Raw genomic sequence first — 23,709 nt, 5'->3', positions numbered from 1 at the left:
CAAGTTCAGGACATTGGACTGCCAGAGACCTCCCGGCCCCAGTAATATCAATCAGCAAGAGCTCCATCTCAACGCTAAGACCCAGCTCCACTCAACGACCAGAAAACTGCAGTGCTGGACACCCCATGCCAAACAACTAGCAAGACAGGAACACAACCCCACCCATTAGCAGACAGGCTGCCTAAAATCATAATAAGTTCACAGACACCCCAAAGCACACTACCGGACACAGTCCTGCCCACCAGAAAGACAAGATCGAGCCTCATCCACAAGAACACAGGCACCAGTCCCCTCCACCAGGAAGCCTACACAACCCACTGAACCAACCTCACCCACTGGGGGCAGACACCAAAAACAAAGGGAACTACAAACCTGCAGCCTGTGAAAAGGAGACCCCAAACACAGTTAAGCAAAATGAGAAGACAGAGAAATATGCAACAGATGAAAAGAGCAAAGTAAAAACCCACCAGACCAAAAAAATGAAGAGGATATAGGCAGCCTACCTGAAAAAGAATTCAGATTAATGATAGTAAAGATGATCCAAAATCTTGGAAATAGAATGAAGAAACTATAAGAAACATTTAACAAGGAACTAGAAGAACTAAAGAGCAAACAAACAACAATGAACAACACAACAAATGAAATTAAAAATTCTCTAGAAGGAATCAATAGCAGAATAACTGAGGCAGAAGAATGGATAAGTGACCTGGAAGATAAAATAGTGGAAATAACTACCACAGAGCAGAATAAATATAAAAGAATGAAAAGAATTGAAGACAGTCTCAGAGACCTCTGGGACAACATTAAATGAAGCAAAATTCGAATTATAAGGGTCCCAGAAGAAGAAGAGCAAAAGAAAGGGAATGAGAAAATATGTGAAGAGATTATAGTTGCAAACTCCCCTAATATGGGAAAGGAAATAGTCAATCAAGTCCAGGAAGTGCAGAGAGTCCCATACAGGATAAATCAAAGGAGAAACATGCCACAACACATATTAATTAAACTATCAAAAATTAAACACAAAGAAAAAATATTAAAAGCAGCAAGGGAAAAGCCACAAAAAACATACAAGGGAACCCCCATAAGGTTAACAGCTGCTCTTTCAGCAGAAACTCTGCAAGCCAGAAGGGAGTGGCAGGACATATTTAAAGTGATGAAAGGGATAAACCTACAACCAAGATTACTCTACCCAGCAAGGTTCTCATTCAGATTCGACGGAGAAATTAAAACTATTACAGACAAGCAAAACTAAGAGAATTCAGCACCACGAAACCAGCTTTACAACAAATGCTAAAAGAACTTCTCTAGGCAGGAAACACAAGAGAAGGAAAAGACCTACAAAAACAAACCCAAAATAATTAAGAAAATGGTCATAGGAACACACATATCAATAATTACCTTAAATGTAAATGGATTAAATGCTCCAACCAAAAGACGTAGACTCGCTGAATGGATACAAAAACAAGACCTGTATATATGCTGTCTACAAGAGACCCACTTCAAACCTAGGGACACATACAGACTGAAAGTGAGAGGATGGAAAAAGATACTCCATGCAAATGGAAATCAAAAGAAAACTGGAGTAGCAATTCTCATATCAGACAAAATAGACTTTAAAATAAAGACTATTACAAGACACAAGGAAGGACGCTACATAATGATCAAGGGATCAATCCAAGAAGAAGATATAACAATTGTAAATATTTATGCACCCAACATAGGAGCACCTCAATATATAAAGCAAATGTTAACAGCAAAAATGGGAAATTGACAGTGACACAATAATAGTAGAAGACTTTAACACCCCACTTTAACCAATGGACAGATCATCCAAAATGAAAATAAATAAGGAAACACAAGCTTTAAATGACACATTAAACAAGATGGACTTAAGTGACATTTATAGGACATTCCATCCAAAACCAACAGAATACAGTTTCTTCTCAAGTGCTCATGGAACACTCTTCAGGATAGATAATATCTTGGGTCACAAATCAAGCCTCGGTAAATTTAAGAACACTGAAATCATATCAAGCATTTTTTCCGACCACAACACTATGAGACTAGATATCAATTACAGGAAAAAAACTGTAAAAAATACAAACACATGGAGGCTAAACAATGCACTACTAAATAACCATGAGCTCACTGAAGAAATCAAAGAGAAATCAAAAAATACCTAGACACAAATGACAATGAAAACACAACAACCCAAACCTATGGGATGCAGCAAAAGCAGTTCTAAGAAGGACGTTTTTAGCAATACAATCCTACCTCAAGAAACAAGAAACATCTCAAATAAACAACCTAACCTTACACCTAAAGCAATTAGAGAAAGAAGAACAACAAAAAAATCCAAAGTTAGCCAAAGGAAAGAAGTCATAAAAATTAGATCAGAAATAAAGGAAAAAGAAATAAAGAAAACAATAGCAAAGATCAATAAAACTAAAAGCTGGTTCTTTGAGAAAATAAACAAAATTGACAAACCATTAGCCAGACTCATCAAGAAAAAAAGGGAAAAGACTCAAATCAACAGAATTAGAAATGAAAAAGGAGAAGTAGCAGCTGACACTGAAGAAATACAAAGGATCATGAGAGATTAGTACAAGCAACTATATGCCAATAAAATGGACAAACTGGAAGACATGGACAAATTCTTAGAAAAGCACAACCTTCCAAGACTGAACCAGGAAGAAATAGAAAATATAAACAGACCAATCACAAGCACTGAAATTGAGACTGTGATTAAAAATCTTCCAACAAACAAAAGCCCAGGACCAGATGGCCTCACTGGAGAATTCTATCAAACATTTAGAGAAGAGCTAACACCCATCCTTCTCAAGCTCTTCCAAAATATACCAGAGGGAGGAACACTCCTAAACTCATTCTATGAGGCCACCATCACCCTGATACCAAAACCAGACAAAGATGTCACTAAGAAAGAAAACTACAGGCCAATATCTGATAAACATAGATGCAAAAATCCTCAACAAAATACTAGCAAACAGAATCCAACAGCACATTAAAAGGATCATACACCATGACCAAGTGGTGTTTATCCCAGGAATGCAAGGATTCTTCAATATAGGCAAATCGGTCAATGTGATACACCATATTAACAAATTGAAGAATAAAAACCATATGATAATCTCAATAGATGCAGAAAAAGCTTTTGACAAAATTCAACACCTATTTGTGAGAAAAACCCTCCAGAAAGTAGGCATAGAGGGAACTTACCTCAACATAATAAAGGCTATATATGACAAACCCACAGCCAACATCGTTCTCAATGGTGAAAAACTGAAACCATTTCTCTAAGACAGGAACAAGACAAGGTTGCCCACTCTCACCACTATTATTCAACATAGATTTGGAAGTTTTAGCCACTGCAATCAGAGAAGAAAAAGAAAAAAAAGGAATCCAAATCGGAAAAGAGGAGGTAAAACTGTCACTGTTTACAGATGACCTGATACTATACATAGAGAATCCTAAAGATGCTGCCAGAAAATTTGTAGAGCTAATCAATGAATTTGGTAATGTAGCAGGATACAATATTAATGCACAGAAATCTCTTGCATTCCTATACACTAAAGATGAAATATCTGAAAGAGAAATTAAGGAAACACTCCCATTTACCACTGCAACAAAAAGAATAAACTACTGAGGAATAAACCTACCTAAGGAGACAAAAGACTTGTATGCAGAAAACTATAAGACACTGATGAAAGAAATTAAGACAATACAAACAGATGGAGAGATATACCATGTTCTTGGATTGGAAGAATCAACATTGTGAAAATCACTATACTACACAAAGCAATCTACAAATTCAATGTAATCCCTATCAAACTACCAATGGCATTTTTCACAGAATTAGAACAAAAAGTTTCACAATTTGTATGGAAACACAAAGGACCCCAAATAGCCAAAGCAATCTCGAGAAAGTAAAACGGAGCTGGAGGAATCAGACTCCCTGACTTCAGACTATACTACAAAGCTACAGTAATCAAAACAGTATGGTACTGGCACAAAAACAGAAATATAGATCCATGGTACAGGATAGAATGCCCAGAGATAAACCCATGCATATATGGTCACCTTATTTTTGATAAAGGGGGCAAGAATATACAATGGAGAAAAGACAGCCTCTTCAATAAGTGGTGCTGGGAAAACTGGACAGCTACATGTAAAAGAATGAAATTAGAACACTCCCTAACACCATACACAAAAATAAACTCAAAATGGATTAAAGACCTAAATGTAAGGCCAGACACTATAAAACTCTTAGAGGAAAACATAGGAAGAACACTCTATGACATAAATCACAGCAAGATCCTTTTTGACCCACCTCTTAGAGAAATGGAAATAAAAACAAGAATAAACAAATGGGACCTAATGAAACTTAAAAGCTTTTGCAAAGCAAAGGAAACCATAAACAAAAGAAAAAGACAACCCTCAGAATGGGAGAAAATAGTTGCAAATGAAGCAACTGACAAAGGATTAATCCCCAAAATATACAAGCAGTTCATGCAGCTCAATATCAAAAAACCAAAAAACCCAATCCAAAAATGGGCAGAGGACCTAAATAGACATTTCTCCAAAGAACATATACAGATTACCAACAAACATGAAAGGATGCTCAGCATCACAAATCATTATAGAGAAATGCAAATCTAAACTGCAATGAGGTATCGCCTCACACCGGTCAGAAAGGCCCTCATTAAAAAATCTACAAACAATAAAAAAAAAAAAAAATCTACAAACAATAAATGCTTGAGAGGGTGTGGAGAAAACGGAATCCTCTTGCACTGTTGGTGGGAATGTAAATTGATACAGCCACTATGGAGAACAGTATGGAGGTTCCTTAAAAAACTAACAATAGAACTACCATATGACCCAGCAATCCCACTACTTGGCATATACCCTGAGAAAACCATAATTCAAAAAGAGTCATGTACCACAGTATTCATTGCAGCACTATTTACAATAGCTAGGACATGGAAGCAACCTAAGTGTCCACTGACAGATGAATGGATAAAGAAGATGTGGCACATATATACCATGGAATATTAGCCATAAAAAGAAATGAAATTCAGTTATTTGCAGTGAGGCGGATGGACCTAGAGTCTGTCATCCAGAGTGAAGTAAGTCAGAAGAAGAAAAACAAATACTATATGCTAACACATATATATGGAATCTAAAAAAAAAAAAAAGGTTCTGACGAACCTAGGGGCAAGACAGGAATAAAGATGCAGACATACAGAATGGACTTGAGGAGATGGGGAGGGGGATGGGTAAGATGGGACGAAGTGAGAGAGTGGCATTGACATATATACACTACCAAATGTAAAATAGATAGCTAGTGGGAAGCAGCCGCATAGCACAAGGAGATCAGTTCAGTGCTTTGTGACCACCTAGAGGGGTGGGATAGGAAGGGTGGGAGGGAGATGCAAGAGGGAGGGGATATGGGATATATGTATACATATAGCTGATTCACTTTGTTATATAGCAGAAACTAACACAACATTGTAAAGCAAATATACTCCAATAAAGATGTTAACAAAAATAAAAAATAAAAATAAATTAACTTATGTGAAATTCAAAAAAAAGACCAAAAACAAAAACAGTGAGACGGATAATGTAGTTCCACATAAACAATTTAATTTCATCTGTTGTGTCTCTAAATCAAAGAGTAGATTTCACAAGATTGTGTGTATTTTACCCTGCCCCTGTTATTATATGTGCATAATGTCATGGTTAAGAATATTCAAACATTGCTATTTTAATTCTATCACCTCTAGTGTCCTTTTATTTTTTCTTAATTTACATATAGTTAAATTTATTTTTTTCAGTTTTGAGTTCTTTGAGCTTTGACAAATGCCCAGAGTTGTGTAACCATGGCCTGAATCAAGTCAAACCCTTCCATTACCCCCAAAATTCCTTTGTGTTGGACTTTGTAGTCAACCCTTCCCTCTCAGTCCCTGGCAAAGATTGATCTTTCTATTCTGGCAGTATTGCCTTTTCCAGAATGTAATATAAATGGAATAACCCAGTGGATAGTCTTTAAATCTGGCTTTCTTCCCTAGTATAATGCACTTGAGATGCATCCATGTTTTGTATGTATCAATAATCACTCCTCTTCATTGCAGAGGAGTAGTTTATCCTGCTTTTATTGCTTGAGTAAAGTGTTTATCCATTCGTCAGTTGAAAGACTGGTTTGTTTCCAAGTTTGCTACTCTAAATATTCACATATAGGCTTTCATATGAATATATTTTTTCATTTCTGGAGTAAATTTTAGTAATTTTTCAAAACATTGCATTGTTTTAAAATTTTTATCCTTTAGTTTACCAGGTGAAATGCAGAAAGCTCAGACATAAAGAGGACAGCTGTGAGGATAGTTAATTAAATTTGTTAATTTTCCCCTTCGCTCTGTCCTGTGGCAACCTTTTAAAGCTCTCCATAATTGACCTCTGATTTCCTTTAGGATTAAACCCCCTGTCTCTTTTAGAAACAGAAAACTATAAGACATATTTTATTTTTTGTACTTAGCAGCTTTATTCCTAATAGCCAAAAAAAAGGAAACACCCAAATGTCCATCAACTGATGTGTCATATCCATATAACAAAATGTTATCTGGCCATTAAAAGGAATGAAGTACTGATATATGCTACATCATGGATGAACTTTGAAGAGATTGCTAAGTGAAAGAAGCCAGTCACAAAAGGCCACATGTTCCATTTATATGAAATACCCAGAAAAGACAAATTCATAGAGCCAGAAAGCACATTAGTGGTTGCCAGGAGCTGGAGGAAGGGGGGAAAGGGAAGTGTCTGCTAACGAATATGGAATTCCTTTTGCGGGTGATGCAAATGTTCTGGAAGTAGATAGTAATAATGATTGCACGACTTTGAGACACATATTTTTAAATTCAGCCTTGGCTAGAAATCGTAGTTGAAGGCAAATAACATGTCTCAATCTGCAGTTTATTGGAGAACTTCAAGAAAGTAGACCCTGTAGACAGCTGCTTTGAAGAGACAAGACTGAACCAGTCATTTTGTCTTATTCAATAAGAGTAAAAACTGGAGAATATTTAGAAGACTTTTACTTTGAAAAAATTGTGAATGTAAATATTAAACTACATTAGAGTAGTGACACCATATTGTCAGATATATACATATTCTGTAAGTTGTTTACACATTTTTTCTATCGAGTTATGATTGTAAGAGTTCCCTTTAAATCATGTCTTAAGTAATTAGTGTTGTCTTACATAACCCTAATCTTGTGGCTAAGCTACCTTTAATTATTTGTTATGGAAACATTAAATTTACTCATTATATGTTCATTATAGGAAACTAAATTTGTTAAAATATTGTTTTGTACCATACTAAGTTTAAATAAGATGCTATAAGAAAGTGACCCAGATATGTAGTGATTCAAATGAGAGAAATTTATTTTTCTCTGGTAATAGTCCAGAGGTAGGCAGATAATGTAGGCAAATAAGCGACTCCATTCCATGGGGTCATTTGGGTATCTAGGCTCCTTCTCTCTTGCTGTTCCATAATCATGTAGAACAGGAATCAGTAAGCTTTTTCTGCAAAGGGCCGCATGGTAATTATTTTAGGCTTTGTGGGCCATACATTCTACGCCATAACTTCTCAAGTCTTGCATTGTAGCATGAAAGCAGCCATAGACATAGAAATGAGTGGGTATGGCATTATTCCAATAAAACTTTATTTACAAAAACAGATGGCAGGCCACATCTGGCCCATGGGTTAAAGTTCGATGACTCTTGTCCCAGAGTGTGATCTTCGTCTTTGAAGCTCCATTCATGCTCTGGTTTGTGGGAAGGGATAAAGAGGCAGTGAAAGGCAAGACATTACTTACAAGTGGACACATCATTTCTGCTAACATTCTATTGACCAAAACTTAGTCACATGGCCACACCCATCTAGTTCCAACTGAGGCCTGTGAATGTCTCTACCTGGGCAGTCATGTACCTAAGTAAAAAGTGGGGGCTTCATTATCAAAAGAAAGAAGAGAGTGGATATTGGGGAACAATTATTAGGCTCTGTCACTCACCTCAAGTTGTAATACACAGCTAGCGCTGTGGTCTTTAATGATTTATAGCTTCTCTGAATCATTCTGGAACTTAAATCTGCGACTGCCTTTGCTTATTAGTCAGAGGTATTCAAGAACCTCCCTCTCTTCATTTTCTCCCTATGAGCATCAGCAAAATCAGAATCCCAGTCAAGCCAGAGTCTGAACAAAAACTGAAAGACTCACAGAAGTGGTCTACATTGAAAGGAGAAAGAAGATGTGCAGAGGTAAGAGACCACAGCTCCAGAAAGGAACAGAAAAAGGTGGAGAAGCTTGTGGCCTTAAGACTTTCCAGTTCCCATGAGGCCTAGGTGCTTCCTGCTTTCAGTTCTGTGCATCTTCCTTGAACTCCCTTTGTGCTTGAGCCTCCTCAGGTGTGTGACAGGTAAAGTTTTTGAAAAATTGCATGTCTAAAACTGCTTTTATTCTATACTCATACTTGATTGATAGTTTGGGGATGAAATTCACTTCTCCTCTGTAGGTTGAAGGCATTACTCCATTTTCATCTAATTTCCAATGTTGAAGTCAAGAAGTCAAAAGCTTTCGCTTTATCCTTAGTGATCTAAAACGCCACAAGTATGTGCCTTGATGTGATCTTTTTTTCAACCATTTTGCTGGGTTCTCAGTGAACTCTTTAAATTTGAAAACTTTTATCCTTCAGTGCTGGACAATTATCTTGTATTCTTTCTCTGATAGTTTCTTCCCCTCCATTTTCTCTTGTTCTCGCTTGCTGTGGCACCTATTAGACTGATGTTGGACCTCCTGGGTTGATCTCTTATTTTGTTTTATTTTCTCTCCTATTGTCTATCTCCTAGTCTTTTTGCTCCACTTACAATTTAAAGTCGATGGTATCCTCAATTTTAAATTCCAACCCTTTAAGTTTTTATTTGCTATCTTATTTTTAATTTCTACAAAGCTTTTTTTGCTGTTTCTGAATATTCCATCTTTATATAGCATCTAAATAATTTTATTATGGATAGCATATCTTCTTATTCCAAAGTATTCTGCTGCTGCATCGCCTCTGCTTCCTCTGAGAGGTTTCTCCTTGATTATTTTGCTTTCTGTCTTAGATGTTGGAGGACATCCTCAAATATCTGGATGTCCCATGGATTTCCATTTCATGCACTCACTTTAAATAGTCCAGGTGACATTATCCCCATTGTAAGAGTGGGAAGCCTGAAGCTCTCTAGGACACCTGACCATGCAGAGGGGAGCTGAGCCTGGCACTCAACCATCTCATTCTTAGTCCAAGCTAAGCCCACTGTATAATGAAAGCACCTCTGAAAGTCAGTGCCCTGAAAATGTCTGTGGTGTCCCTATACAAGAATTAATCTTAGGCCACTTGCTTAAAAGCTGCTCTCGAAAGAAAATTCACTCGAAGAAGGCTCTTTCTATGTTTATTCTTTCTCTAGAGGCAGCATTCATAGGACAAGAATAGATTTGTCTCTAGCAGAGAAACCCAAGGATGGGTCACAAGATGTCCTGTTTACAAGGAAACTCCTTCAGGGGGTGACCAGAGGCTGGAGTCTCTAATTGCCAGAGCAGCCCAGTGTGGCTTCAGGATGGGGAGGAGCGGTTCTCTGGCTGAGACATCTCACTGTAAGTGGAGAAGAGATGGTCCAACTTGGAGATGCAGATACTGTAGAGAAAACCCTTGTAAAGCATGGAACCTTCCTCAACTGGACAACAGGCCTGTTTAGGTGGAACGAGACCAGCATATACTTTTCTTTAACATTAATAGAGATTTCCTTCTTCCCAGAGACAAAGAACCAACAATGGTAAAGCAGGAATTACCCAGACAGAAGGAATAACCCAAACCACAGTTCCATTCTCCGAATTGGCACAACTCAGTAAGGAGGGAGAAGTTGACTTTGTGCAAAGTTTCAGTGTTTCACCAAAAATTAAAGAGACCAGATAAAGGCAACCCAATCCAGGAGCTATGGCAGCTGAGATGAAAATAAACAAGAAAGCTTCAGGTTCTAAGAAGAAAGGATTACAACATGTCAATTTTAGGATTGTTGATTACATGGAAACCACTGAAAGCACTGATATTTTCATTCGATGTCCAAAACACCTAGGAACAAAAACCTTTTAAAGTATGAAATTATCTCCCTGGGGAATATGATGTGAAACATTTCCATTTCCGGTTCTACAGTGCACTTGTGCATGCAACTTTCTCCCAGAGTAGGATAGAAACAAATGCTCATTAGACCTCTTTGGGCTTGCTTCCAGCAGAGGAAAATGTTCTGGGTGAAATGGCATGCCAGTAAACAGCACTGGACCTGGCATTTATTTATCCTGAAGAATTGGGGTGGGAAGTTGCTTTCCTTTCTCAGCATAAGCAACTGCCCTGGGCAGCCAAAGAGGAAATAGGAGGGCGGTGGGCTGGAAAGGGTCTCTAAGTTCTGGTCCTGTTGCTGTCACTAACTAGGTCTTATTGGGCAAGTCACGTAATCACTCACAACCTGTTTCCTTATGTATAAAAGGAGACAGTTAATAGTTCAAAGCCTTTTTTCACCTCCAGTTGATCTGGGAAGCTTTGAAAGAATACAGATGCCTGGGACTGAATCAGAACTTCTGGGAGTCTAGGTTTTTAAGGCTTCCCCAGTGGTTCAGATGAGACCACTCCATAGGCCAGTATTTTAGGAGTAACTAAACAAGATGTTCAAGATCCCTTCCAGGTCTAAAATTCTCTGATGGGAAGGTAGAGAAGAGAAGGTCAGGGAGAGGTGCTCTTCTGCAGCCTCTGCACCACCTGGGAGCTTGTTAGAAATGCAGACTCCAGGGGGAGGAGCTCAAGACGGCTGGAGTAGAAGGGGTGGAGCTCACCTCTCCCCCCGCAAACACATCGAAATGCAGGCTCTTGGGCCCTATTCCAGAAGTTCACTGAATTCTTATCCATACGTTAACAAGATTCCCAGTGATTCATAAATACCTGAAAGATAGCCCTGCTCTATTCTACATAATCAGGAGTGAACCTGCCTACCTATAGGCCAATGGGTCGTTTTCCTGCCCAGTCTCTGTGGCTTGGCCAACCCAGGAACACAACACGAGGGAAACATGCAACTTCAGGTGGTAACTCTTACTGGGGGCCATGCTCCTCAAAGAATGAGATTTTAGGACATTGCCACCTCAATATAAGTCCCCTTTCCAACTGGTCATAAATGCCTGTGAAAGCAAAAGTGAGGCCAAAGGGAGAGCTAGGCTGTGTGTGTGTGTGAACATGTGTGTGTGTTGCATTATTCTTCCAGTTTATCAACCAGATAAAATTTCCCAGAAGAATTTCTAGAAGTGAGGTTGACAGTGTTGAGGAGAAGGAAATTTTAACTTGTGTTTGACTGCTAGTCCTTGATTATGGCAGAGGGAAATAAAATATATTGCAGCTCACTTTCTCAGAGGTTTGCTATTCTTACCCACATCCTGTCTTGAGAGTTGATCCCCAATGGAAGAAAAAAAAACACCTCCACACAGAAAAGACCTATTTCTGCTCTTTGGGGAGGGAGAGAAGTCTGATTTACAAAATTTGGATAAGACATGTAAAAGACAGAATTTAAAAACCAGGAAGCAGGAAGCGGGTGAGGCCGGGCACCGGAGGCTGCGGCGGCGACCCCAGGAGCTGCGGATCCGCGCCGCCTGGACAGAGGCCCGGCCACCTGGCGCCACGAGCAGTCCTAGCCTGGGCGCACAGCTGGGAAGCATCCCGCGCCCCCCACCGCGACTAACAAGGTGTTTCCACAAAGCAGGCATCCGGCTCATCGCACCTACCCCAGCAACTCAAATTCACCACCTCAGACTCCCGCCAGCGTATCAAAGATGAGTTTCAGCTGCTGCAAGCTCAGTACCACAGTCTGAAACTCAAATGTGACAAGCAGGCCAGCGAGAAGCCGGAGATGCAGAGTCATTATGTGATGTCAACTACAAATTGGCATTTTCCATTGGCACTTGCCATCTACCTCTACAAGGATTAAATCATGCGCCGCTGCAGCTGCTGACTTTCAACACCCCCTGAAAGGAGTTCAGGTGGAGAGCAGAAATGAGGCACTGGGTGCTCTGGGAAAAACTGGCAGAACAGACCTTCAGATAGTTAGATATTTTCAGGAGACAATTTTATGGGCCCAGATCTTGTATCTCCTCATATCTAGAAAAGCACTAAAATCCTTCACGGTGACAACTGCTCCTTGTGACCACCAGTAACCTTCACGAGACTAGCAGCAACCTTCTACAAAAATATGTGCTTGATTGCCTGTATTCCCCCTCCACCAAAATCACATATATACTGACCTTCCCGCCTGCCTCTTTGAAGCAGTTTCTCAGAGCTATCTGGGATGCTGTCTTCCGGGCAGCAGTCCTCATTTTGCTCCAAATAAAACTTAACTCGCAACTCTCACGTTGTGCATGTTTTTTTTTTTTTAAGTCGACAGTGAGGTACTACGAAATGTCCTACGGCTTGAACGTGAAGACGCACAAGCAGGCTGAAATCTTCAAGGGGCCGAATGGGATATGTGCCCAGGTCCTGCCCTACATTCCCCAAGAGCAGAGGGCCAAGCAGGGCACTGCTCCTGAGCTGAACCCCATCAGCTGACAGCAGCTCCAAGCCCACCAGCTGTCCCAGCTGCAGGCTCTGGCCCTGCCCCTGACCCCACTGCCTGGGAGGCTGCAGCCCCCTTTGCTGCCGGCAGCTAGCGCAGGCACCGGCCTCCTCTCGCTCTCTGTGCTGGGCTCCTCGGCTCACCTCTCCAAGGAAGATAAGAACGGGCATGATGGTGACACCCACCAGGAGGATGATGGCGAGAAGCCGGATTAGTGGGTGGCTGGGATGTGGAGGGTGGAGTACAAAGGCGAGTCAGATACAGAGAGAGAGAAAGGTTCAGCTCAAGACACGTTATAGCTCGGGATTGGCTAAACTCTGGTAGTATTTATGGTAGCCGCCTGCCGGGGCCCTCACCCTGCTTGTGTGCCACCCGCTGGCTTTGCTCCTACCCCTGACTCCCGGCCTCCCTCTTCCTCCCCTGCAGCCTGAAAGGGTGAATACCTGCTCATACCACAGATTAGGCAAGCTGAGGCCTGGAGGTGCAAGTGGGAGGCCAGTTCAGAAGGGAGCAAAACCGCAAGAGGTCCAACACCACCTGCACTTCCCCGATTCACACATGTGTAACTGACAGTCCTCCTGCCGGGCCCCTCTGGGCACACCTGGCCTCCCACCCTGGCACTGCATGGAAACACAATGCTAGCTGCCCCTCCCCGCCCTGGACGTCCCACATCTCCCCCTCCCGCCCACTCACCCTCCACTAGTTCCCGATGCCCACACCCACCTGGTCCTCCCCCCTCCCCCACGAAAGAAAGAGGGGCTGGGGACAGCAAGCTTAGCCCCCAGAGCAGGGTGGGGTGGGTGACGACCCAGAATTCCCTTTCTCCCCTTCCCGAATAAAGATGAGGGTACTCTAAATAAATAAATAAGTAAATAAAATAAAAATAAAAACCAGGGGGAAAATGATTCAAAAAATCTTCCCACAGACGCATAGCACAGGAGATCAGCTCAGTACTTTGTGACCACCTAGAGGGGTAGGATAGGGAGGGTGGGAGGGAGGGAGATGCAAGAGGGAAGAGATATGGGAACATATGTATATGTATAACTGATTCACTTTGTTATAAAGCAGAAACTGACACACCATTGTAAATCAATTATACTGTAATAAAGATGTTAAAAAAAAAAAATCTTCCCAGACAGAAGAAAATCTATTGCTATTTTTTTCTTAAGAAAAAAGCTCCCAGGGACTTCCCTGGTGGTGCAGTGGTTAAGAATCCGCCTGCCAATGCAGGGGACACAGCTTCAAGCCCTGGTCTGGGAAGATTCCGCACGCCGGGGAGCAACTAAGCCCGTGCACCACAACTACTGAGCCTGCGCTCTAGAGCCCGCAAGCCACAACTACTGAAGCCCGCACGCTTAGAACCTGTGCTTCACAACAAGAGGAGCCACCACAATGAGAAGCCGGTGCACCGCAATGAAGAGTAGCCCCGCTCACTGCAGCTAGAGAAAGCCCACACACAGCAACGAAGACCCAACGCAGTCAAAATAAAATTAAAAATTAAAAATTTTTTTTAAAAAGCTCCCAATTTCATCCTTTTATGGCATTCCACTGAAATAAATTTCTTAAGAGAAGCCGTAAGCCCCATGGGTATTGCAAGAGTGGTGTTCATTACAGGAAACAGATGATGTCCTTCCTATGAATGCAAATATTTCTTCTGCTACTTTGAATATGTGCCATTTTTACTTTGCCTTCCAAGCTAAAACTGAACTTTTTATGGGAATTTTTTCATAGTTATTATTCATAGAAATTATTCCTGATATAACACAGGAACAATGTCTATAACTCTCCCAGTTTTGTAAAAGAAAGAAACCCATGTCTAAGAAGGGTAGCACTTTTTTATCTCTATACCCATAAATCAAATCAAAATTTGGCAGTCTTGCAAATGGGCTTCCAGGTTGCCTGGCCCTAGGATTGAGGACAAGAAAAAGGTTCTCCCCAGGTCCACGCACAACCTCTACCCTCCAAATCCACCACACATATCCCTCCACTTACATTACCTCCACTTACATTCTTGCTTCCTAAGGATAGGTGAGCCAGTGGCCGTTCAAAACACTAATATTGATATAAATTTCTCAGATCATTATCTTTGGAGATTGAACAGACTGGAAAGTTTGGAGAGGAGGTTGGAGGGGGAGGGACTGAGTAACAGGCATGAGACAGATGGCATTCTGCAGCAGACACCCTGAAGGTAAGGGTCAGGTTTGGACAGTAGAAAGGCAGCATGATAGTTTGGAGATTCGAGGGTCAAGGAATAGGGTTCATGCAAGGCAGCAGAATGCTACAGAAAGGTTAGAGAACATCAAGTTCACACTGCGTCGTACCTCAGTCTTCTGATGGCTGACCCAAGCCCCTCCTCTGTATGTACATGGTAGATTGCCAACCCTATCCTAGGCCACTTTTCCTAAGTGACACTGACTGAGCAGTGTAAGGAATAGAGATGTGAAGAAAGACCCTTACCCATGTCCTGACTTTCATCGGATCCAAGCCTCAACCTTGGCTGCATTCTCTTTTCTCATTTCAGGTTTTATTTTTTTTAATAAAGAAAAATCTAAGTTCTACACTGTTAAATATGTGTTACACATATGTACATGTTTAAACAGGAGCATTCACATCACATTGACTTGTGGATGTCATGACTCTTCCTACCATCTCTCTAACATATACACATCTCTCACAAACAGAATAACCAATAAAAGACTTTGCAATCTTGGATTTAATATTTCGTGAGTCAAGAATGTCTCTACCTCTTGGGGCTGCCCATTTCACTACTTGGCAGCATTTTGAAAAGATAACATCTCTCCCCTCATATTGAATGTAAATATGCTTCCATGTAGCATTTCCTTTTTGATCCTCATTCTTCCCTCTGGCTCCAAACAATAAATTTAATTTTCATTCTGTGACACAACCCTTCAGCTATCTGAAGAAGGCAATCAAATCCTCATAGGACTATCTGTCACTGTTCAATGCATTAAGCTATCTTTTGTTCACATGCCCAAATGAAGGAAATGATTAAATCATATAAAATTTCTCATAAAACCCTGGGCAAGCCCTCTCCTGGTAAGTCCAACATGATAATGCTTGTTTACAACTCTTCGCCTTACCTTATGCCAACTTCCTTGATTGTCATAACATGTCTTAGTCAGCTTGGGCTGCTAAAATAAAAGTGTTACAGACTGGGTGGCTTAAACAATAAGCAGATACTGAAACCAAATGGATACTGGTGAGAGTCCTCTTCTGGGTTTCAGGCTGCCATCTTCTCATTGTATCCTCATATGGCAGAAGGAGGGAGAGAGAGCTCTTTGGGGTCTCTTTCATAATGGCACTAATCCCATTCGTGAGGCCTCCACCCTCATGACCTAGTTACCTCCCAAAGGCCCCACCTCCTTTTACCATTACATTGGGAGTTAGGATTTCAACATATGAATTCAAGGGGGACAAAAACACTCAGTCGATGACACCACCACAGACTTAACACTGTACTGCCTCCTTCTTGATTTGTTTCTACAAGACAACTCCACAGTTGTATTAGAACCTCTTTTAGTCTTTTTCTTTTCTTTTTTCTTTCCACACCACTGTTTCATTAGGGATTTCATTAAGGTTCAATCTCTAAGGATGAGGGAGTTACTTAGGGTGCACAAAGCCTCCCCAGATCTCATAGTGAACCACCAGCTCAGGCTCTTTGGTGGGATTGTGGACCCCTTCCAGGTGCAGATTAGTATAAGGATGCTGCTTTGGCTCCACGCACGGGCTGGTGGGTGGGGTAATTCTCCCCCACCCAAAACATGAACCACATGAAGGCCACGAAGCTGAAGAGCTGCTTACACACAAGATTCCAAGAAGCAGGCCTGGAGGACGTGTGCACACAGTTCCTGATGTACACGTCCAGGTCCCAGTGACTTGGTTCAACCTCAGGTCTGGGTGGTCCCAGACACACCATGGATCCCTCTCCTGCTGTGAACTGTCAGGGAGCTTTGGGTAGTCACCATACCCCATGCCATCATCAGCCAGGGCTCATAATCTTCCACCTGCATATTATACTTCTTGGCTGCGGCTGCCCGTTCTTCTGAGGTCTTGGGATAGGGCCCTGGGAGCACGTCCTTTATAATGTGGGAGGCTGTCTGTGCTCCCAATGACACCACATTTCAGCCTGCCCTCTGCAGCCCTCAGTCTCCCAGGACCAACCCCCAGCCGCTGCCATCTTCATCTTCTTCCCTGGAAACTCTTTATAGACAATAGTCCTAAACCAAATGTCTATTTAAGACCCTATGGTTCAGGGGCTTCCCTGGTGGTGCAGTGGTTAAGAATCCGCCTGCCAATGCCGGGGACACAGGTTCCAGCCCTGGTCCGGGAAGATCCCACATGCCGCAGAGCAAAAGCCCGTGCGTCACAACTACTGAGCCTGCACTCTAGAGCCTGTGAGCCACAACTACTGAAGCCCACATGCCTAGAACCCGTGCTTCGCAACAAGAGAAGCCACCGCAACAAGAAGCCCGCACACCACAACGAACAGTAGCCCCTGCTCGCCACAACTAGAGGAAGCCTGTGCGCAGCAACGAAGACCCAATGTAGCCAAAAATTAATTAATTAATTAATTAATTAATTAATTTTAAAAAACCCTATGGTTCTAATTTAAGCTGGTGATTTTTTTTTTCCCCAACAAACACATGAACATGATTAGCAGTGCTCTCTTTCTTTTAGTGAATTAGATGGTGCACTGATCACATTATTTTTTAGACTAACGAGTCTCAACTTTGTTAGTACATTATAGTTACTTCAGGAGCTTTTAAAAATCATGATGCCCAGGCCATATTTCAGCCATTTAAGTCAGAATCTCTGGGATGGAAGTCAAGTATCAGTATTTTCAAGTACCCCCCAGATAATTCCAATGTGCATCCAAGGTTGGAAACCATCCAGAAGGGGAAAGAAATGGAGGAAGAGCTCGATGAGAAAGGCCAGCCAATGTGAGAAACGTGAGGTTTTGGCTGATTGACTTGATGCCTGCTTGAATGAATGGTTGGTTGAGGGGAGCTAAGATCTCACATGCCTTGTGGCCAGAAAACCAAAACATTAAAAAAAAAAAAAAAGAAGCAATATTGTAACAAATTCAAAAAAGACTTAAAAAAAGAGAGAGAGATAATGACTTAGTAGTATGCTTGAAATACTAATGACAAGTCAAGAGAAATTGATTAAAACAAAGAAAAATAAGTGTTTTAAGATATGTATATTACTGTGCAACACTATGATTGAACTAGACTCTCTGCTGAGAATGGTGGCACTTTGGTTCCTGACATGCATGGAAAGTCCCCAAAATGTGGGATAGCTTGCATTAAAGGTTAACATTCATGTAATCCTGAAGTTAGAAAGCCCCTTAAGCAATCAGCAGGGGTTCGTTCCCTTCCCCTCCACAGGACAAGATTCTAGAGAGAAATAAGAGAGAACCAGACATTCCAAAATCCCGAAAAAGTGTTTATCATTTTCTTTGGAAGTATGCTTCATTCCCTAGCCAGACTTAACGTGTTTTTTTTTTTAATTCTTTGTTTTTGTTTAACTGAAACCCATGTTGCAATTTAAACCTATTTCCTCATTTGGTTCTCAGAAGCAATGGAAAATAACAAGTTAATTTCTTCCTCATGATACATCAAGCCAATCCAAATAACCCTAAGCCATTCAACTTTTTCTTTGAAATCCATTGTCTGCAATCTTTTCTTAAAATTCTGAATTAGAATTACATTCTGAATACTAAAATCCTAAGTACTAAATCTCAAAATACTAAAAAACATTAATATGCTTTTATAATAACTAATGACTTAAGAAAAGGGAACAATGAAAAGCACTGTTATATGTGCAATAAAAAAGATGTTTAAAATTATTTACAAAAAGTTAAAGTCCACACAAGGGATTTTGCCTATTAGATAATAAAATACTCTATCAAACTACAAAAGATTAAAGCAGTACAATCCTGGCAAACAAATCAACAGAATAAAATAGAGTCCAAAAAAGAAAAAAAAATCCATTAGTGCTACTACTACTAAGCCATAAAGGTGCCCAACATGATGACATTAGTAAATTCCCCTTGGGTGCCAGTGCCACACATATACTGTCTCCATTAAAACCTCACAACATCAGGGAAGAGGCAGAGCTAGCACTCAGCAAGCAAATCCAGACCTCTCTGCCCCCCAGCTCTGTGCTCTTAATGAAAATATGCCAGTGCCTTCATTTTGAATCAGTAATATTTAAAATTGGAAAAAGGGCGCTGGAGCAATTCACTAAAAAATGTGAGAAAAAGTAAAGTTAGATTACTTTCTTACATTAAAAAAAAATTGGGTGGACTAAAATCTGAAATGTAAAAAAAATAATAATAAAATGTACTATGTTAACTGTAGAACAGTCTTATAATCTTAGACCTTAGAAGAAGGTCCTTACTAGAATGGCACCAAGGTTGGAAACCCAAAAGGATAACTGATGTATTTGACCACTGGTACAGAAGAAGACACTCTAAAGAAAGTTAAACAAATCTAGAAAAACTCTTGCAATGCATGTGAGAAACAAAGGGTGGATATCTTTAGTTATAAAATGCACTTACAAATAAATATGAAAAGTATCAACATCCCAATTAAAACTGGGAGAAGGATATGAACAGACATTTCAAAAATGAAGAAAGCTAAATTGCCAACAAACATATACAAATGTACTCAATTTACAATCAAAGATATGACACTGAAAATACCCCTTCTAGGGAGAAAGTGTGAGCAGATAGAGGCATCCTCATACACTGTGGGTAGACACAGAAACTGGTACAAAGAAACATTTCTTCATCCAGAGAATAAAGGAGGTGAGTTAAGTAATCTCTAGATTCTTTCCAGATCTGAAATTCTAACAGTCTTTATTTCTCTGAGTTATGCCAGTGCTGTATAAAGGCTTTAGCAATCAATAAAATATATTTTATAAAAATAAATTATCAAGATATATTTCCCTCTCCAGCGATTTGAATCAATTTTGTGACCCATACAGAAAACCTAATTGCACCCAATACAAACATTTACCAAGGTATTTTATGCCAAGGATGTGGAAGCACTGCGAATACTAGAGGCAGCCAGGAGCTGGGTGGACAGAGGAAACCAAGAAGTAAATAGACAAGGATTCTCAGGGTGAAAAGCTTTCCCAGAGCTATGGGTGTGGGAGCACATGAGACAGGCATTTAAACTAGCCTCCGGGATAAAGGGAGTTGGAAACATTCCTCATAGGCTCAGCTCCCAAAATGGATCTTAAAGGGTAAGCAAGCTTTAAACATATGAAGGGGGGATGGCTTTCCAGGGAAGAGAGCAACATATGCAAAGACAAGGGGACACTGGAGAGCATGGTGAGTCTTAGGACCTCTTAGTGTTTCCTGAGGCTGCAAGACGTGGACAGCTAGGAGCCAGAGAGGAAAGAAACAGGTTTTAAATGTCATCATAAAAAGCCAGGATCTTATTCCTATGGTAACTGTAAACCATCAAAGCAGTACCCTAATAAGATCTACACTTGAGAAAAAACTCACTCCAGGAGATTCCCATTTCCAGTAAGATAGCAGACTGAGATAACCAGAAAAAATTCCAGGTACAAAAACGTAAAATGGGTTAAAGTTTTAAAATTAGTTTAAAAGTATAGTCAAAAGTCACAAAAGACTAAGTGAAATCGCTAGATAATAAACACGAAGAGGGAACTGAAAATTCAAGTGGTGAGTGCCTCAGCTGATGCAACACTCAGTTAAAAGGGTGGGAAATTTTGTGCTATTTCAGGAACTTGAGCTTAACTGACCCCAGGCGAGGTGTGGGCCTGGGAGAAGCAGGGAGTTGGAGCAAAGACTCTTTGAAGAGCTTCCCCCTTCAGTGACCTCATCCTTTCTCACCTACTCAACAGCACTCCAGCAGTGCTTCACTCTCTGCTTACGACATCAATGTTTTATCCTTACTGGGTCATTCCTATCAGCACACTAATAATATGCTGTTATCTCGAACATCTTAAGAATCCTTTCTTTGACCTCAGTTCTCCTGCCACCCACTGCCCCATTTCTCAGTTCCTCTGTGCAACACACCTCCTCAATAAAGTTGCCTCTACTTAGCATGTCCAATTCCTGAAAAAATTCTAGGTACAAAAACTTGAAATGGTTTTTGTATTCTCTCTTAAACCCAGGCCAATCAGGCGGCATCCACACCCTTCACTAAAATTGCTCTTGTCAAAGTCACCATGAGCTTCATCTTGCCAAACCCCTGATCCTTAGTTTACACAATCTGGCAGCATCCTTGACATAGTCAATCATTCCTCTTCTCGGGTACACTTCCTTTACTTGGTTTCGAGAACACCGTATTCTCTTGGTTTTTCTTCTACTTTGCTAGCCACCTCTTCCTGGTCTCTGTTGTTCACTTTCCCTCTCTTTCACTCAGTGCTGGAGAGCCCCAGAGTTCAGTTCCCTTCCCACTTCTATCTGCACTCACAACCTTGAGCATCTCACCCAGTCTTATGGGCTTAAATACCAAGAAGCAGACACCAAGATGGGATTAGATGTGCAAGAGATTTCTATGCTGTGAAGCATAAAGGAAGCAGGAGTAGGCTGAGAGAGGCTTCAGATCATGATGCCACCCCTATGAAAATAGAGGAGGAAGGAGGGAGGTTTGGGTAGGAAGAGTCTCAAACTGCAGCTCAGTTCCAAGAAAATTTGACCAGGCTGATGGGGAGTCCTTGACTTTCCCATTAGAGTTAGTCCATGCCCTACAGGAATGGGTCTGCACTAGTACCCAGCTGTGCTCCATTACAGCTGGAACAGCCTCTGTGTGAACATGGTGGTGGATACGGAGGGGTTGTCAGTCAGGAACATTCCCCACAGCAGGAGATCTGAGTGGTCTGTTCCCATGGCAGCCACAAGTCCACCCTTTCACCTACATAGGTCTACTTTTCCAGGTAGGTTTGGGGAGCAGCTCTTCCATGGTTCCCATGGCCTCCAGTCTTAAGGGAAAACTTAGAGGAGAGGGAATTGTTGGAGTAGTTTCCAGGGCATAACTGGTACTCATCATCTCCTTCCTCCATTATCCAGTCTAAATTTCCCTCGCCCTCAGCTATCACCTTAGCAGGTCTTGGTGGCTTCCCTGGTGGTGTGACCCAAACCTTCATTCCTGAGGCATCTTCTCAGGTTGGGGTAGCTGCACGTGTCCATTCACAAGTAACAAGGAGCCAGGGAGCACCCAGAGGCTCCCTAGTGGATCATCTAGCTCCACATGTCTTCCTCCTGCCCCCTTGTGTAACAGCAGCTCCACTTCCTGCCAAGATAGCGACACCTCTCCTTGCCTGCTTGGCCCTGGATACAAGAAATCCAAAGGGCTTTGACGGTGGCCATAGTCCCTGGCAAGGGGGAGCCTCTTTGGGAGACCAGGATCTCTAACCCTGCAAATCCCAGAGTTGCAGCGTCAGGAAGGACAATACCTGCCAGTGGATCATTGGGAGTGATGGGGTGGGGGGGTCACTCATGCTTCCACCCTTTGGTTCCCCAACCCATATATTATTTCAAATGGGGACACAGTGCCATACAGAGGTCTCTGATTTAATACATACGCTGCATCCTAAAGGATAACGCCCCATCCTCTCAGAGTATTGTTTCTGAGCTGATTCTTCAGCTGTGCCTTTGGAAGACAGTTTCAGAATTCTCTGAGGCCTGCTTCTTCTGGGAAATGTGGTTTGTGATACAACCAATGGATTCCATGGGCATGGGTTCACTCCCATATGTTCTTCACTATGAAATGATTCCCCTATGCTGCGTGGGATCCTATGCCTGTGGATCGGACATTCTATAAGCCCCCAAATAAGGATGCTGGCTGAGGCTTTCTCTATGGGCAGGCGAGGCAAAGCATGCCTAGAATAAGCATCTAACCCTGTGAAAACCAATCACTGATCCTTTCAGGATGAAAGGAGCCTAATGTAATTGACTTGCCACCAGGTGGCTGATTGGTCTTCTCAGGTAATAATACCATATCCAGGTGCTCAGCACTGGTCTCTATTGCTAACAGGTCAGACTTTCAGAGGCCACAGTAGCTAAATCAGGTCAGTAGCCCTCATCTCGATCACTGTGGCACACTCCATTTGTGTGCCCATCAGCCAGTTCTGGGGTGGCTGATTATGAAGTCTGCCTAATGCCATCTGGCTGAGCCAACCTGTCTACTTGATTGTTCAGAGTCTCTTCCATGGGGGATGCTTTCTGGTAGGCACTACATGTGACACAAAGATCATCACACTTTGTGCCTCCTCCCGTCAGTCCATCCATACATCTTACACCAGATTTTCCAGTACATTTCCTGTCCAGAGAGCCAGCCCATTGGCCACTGCACAGGATCTATGTGCATCCTCACCTCAGGCCATTCCAGCACAAAGTAGATGAACAGGTGCACCTCTCACATTCCATCCTTGGGAAGATTTTCACTCTCTAATGTCTTTCAAGGCGACTCCTGAATGTGGCTATAATTTTCAGCTTACACAATATTCCAAGCCAACTCATTTGTAAAACAAGCTTGGGATTATGCCTCCACCTTTGGCTGCTCACAAGGATCTCTCCATATGGCCACAAGTATGAGCTGGGGCAGAAGCATTGGTGCAACTGTGGGGTGACATGGGGCTCTGGACTATCTGCTCATACAGCTTATTCATGCCCTCTGGTCCTACCTGGACTTGATCCCAGATGTACCATTGCCCTCTCACTATGCACTGCTGCTGGGCTCCTCTGAATTTAAGACTTGATGGGTTTGATGACAGGAATCTTGGTCACTTTTATTCATTGATTTATTTATAGCACCTAGAAAATGCCTAGGATATAGTAAGAGCTCAACAAATATTTACTGAGGAAATAAAGAACAGAAATGAATGTAATAGTGAACAAAGAGTTAAAAGAATTTTTTTCAAAAGTTAGTTCCTTGAAAAGACTAAGTCAATAAAACTTTAGTAACATTTATTAATTTAAAAAGGGAGACAGTAAAATAAACAATGTTAGGAATCAAAAAA

General features: G+C 41.5%; 2 pseudogenes; one reads left to right on the top strand and one right to left on the bottom strand.

Annotated features, from left to right (window-relative positions):
- The first annotated feature begins 11,540 nt into the window (after window positions 1–11,540).
- Window positions 11,541–12,902, top strand: LOC137758661 (TLE family member 5-like; annotated as a pseudogene).
- A 3,406-nt stretch (window positions 12,903–16,308) lies between these two features.
- LOC137758570 (NADH dehydrogenase [ubiquinone] 1 beta subcomplex subunit 8, mitochondrial pseudogene) overlaps window positions 16,309–23,709 on the bottom strand; it is a 29,806-nt pseudogene continuing 22,405 nt past the window's right edge.

Source organism: Eschrichtius robustus, chromosome 1 (assembly GCF_028021215.1).
Source record: "Eschrichtius robustus isolate mEscRob2 chromosome 1, mEscRob2.pri, whole genome shotgun sequence".
NCBI classification, from domain to species: domain Eukaryota; kingdom Metazoa; phylum Chordata; class Mammalia; order Artiodactyla; family Eschrichtiidae; genus Eschrichtius; species Eschrichtius robustus.
The sequence above is the reverse complement of the archived record's forward strand: the minus strand, read 5'-3'. Positions and strand labels throughout refer to the sequence as shown.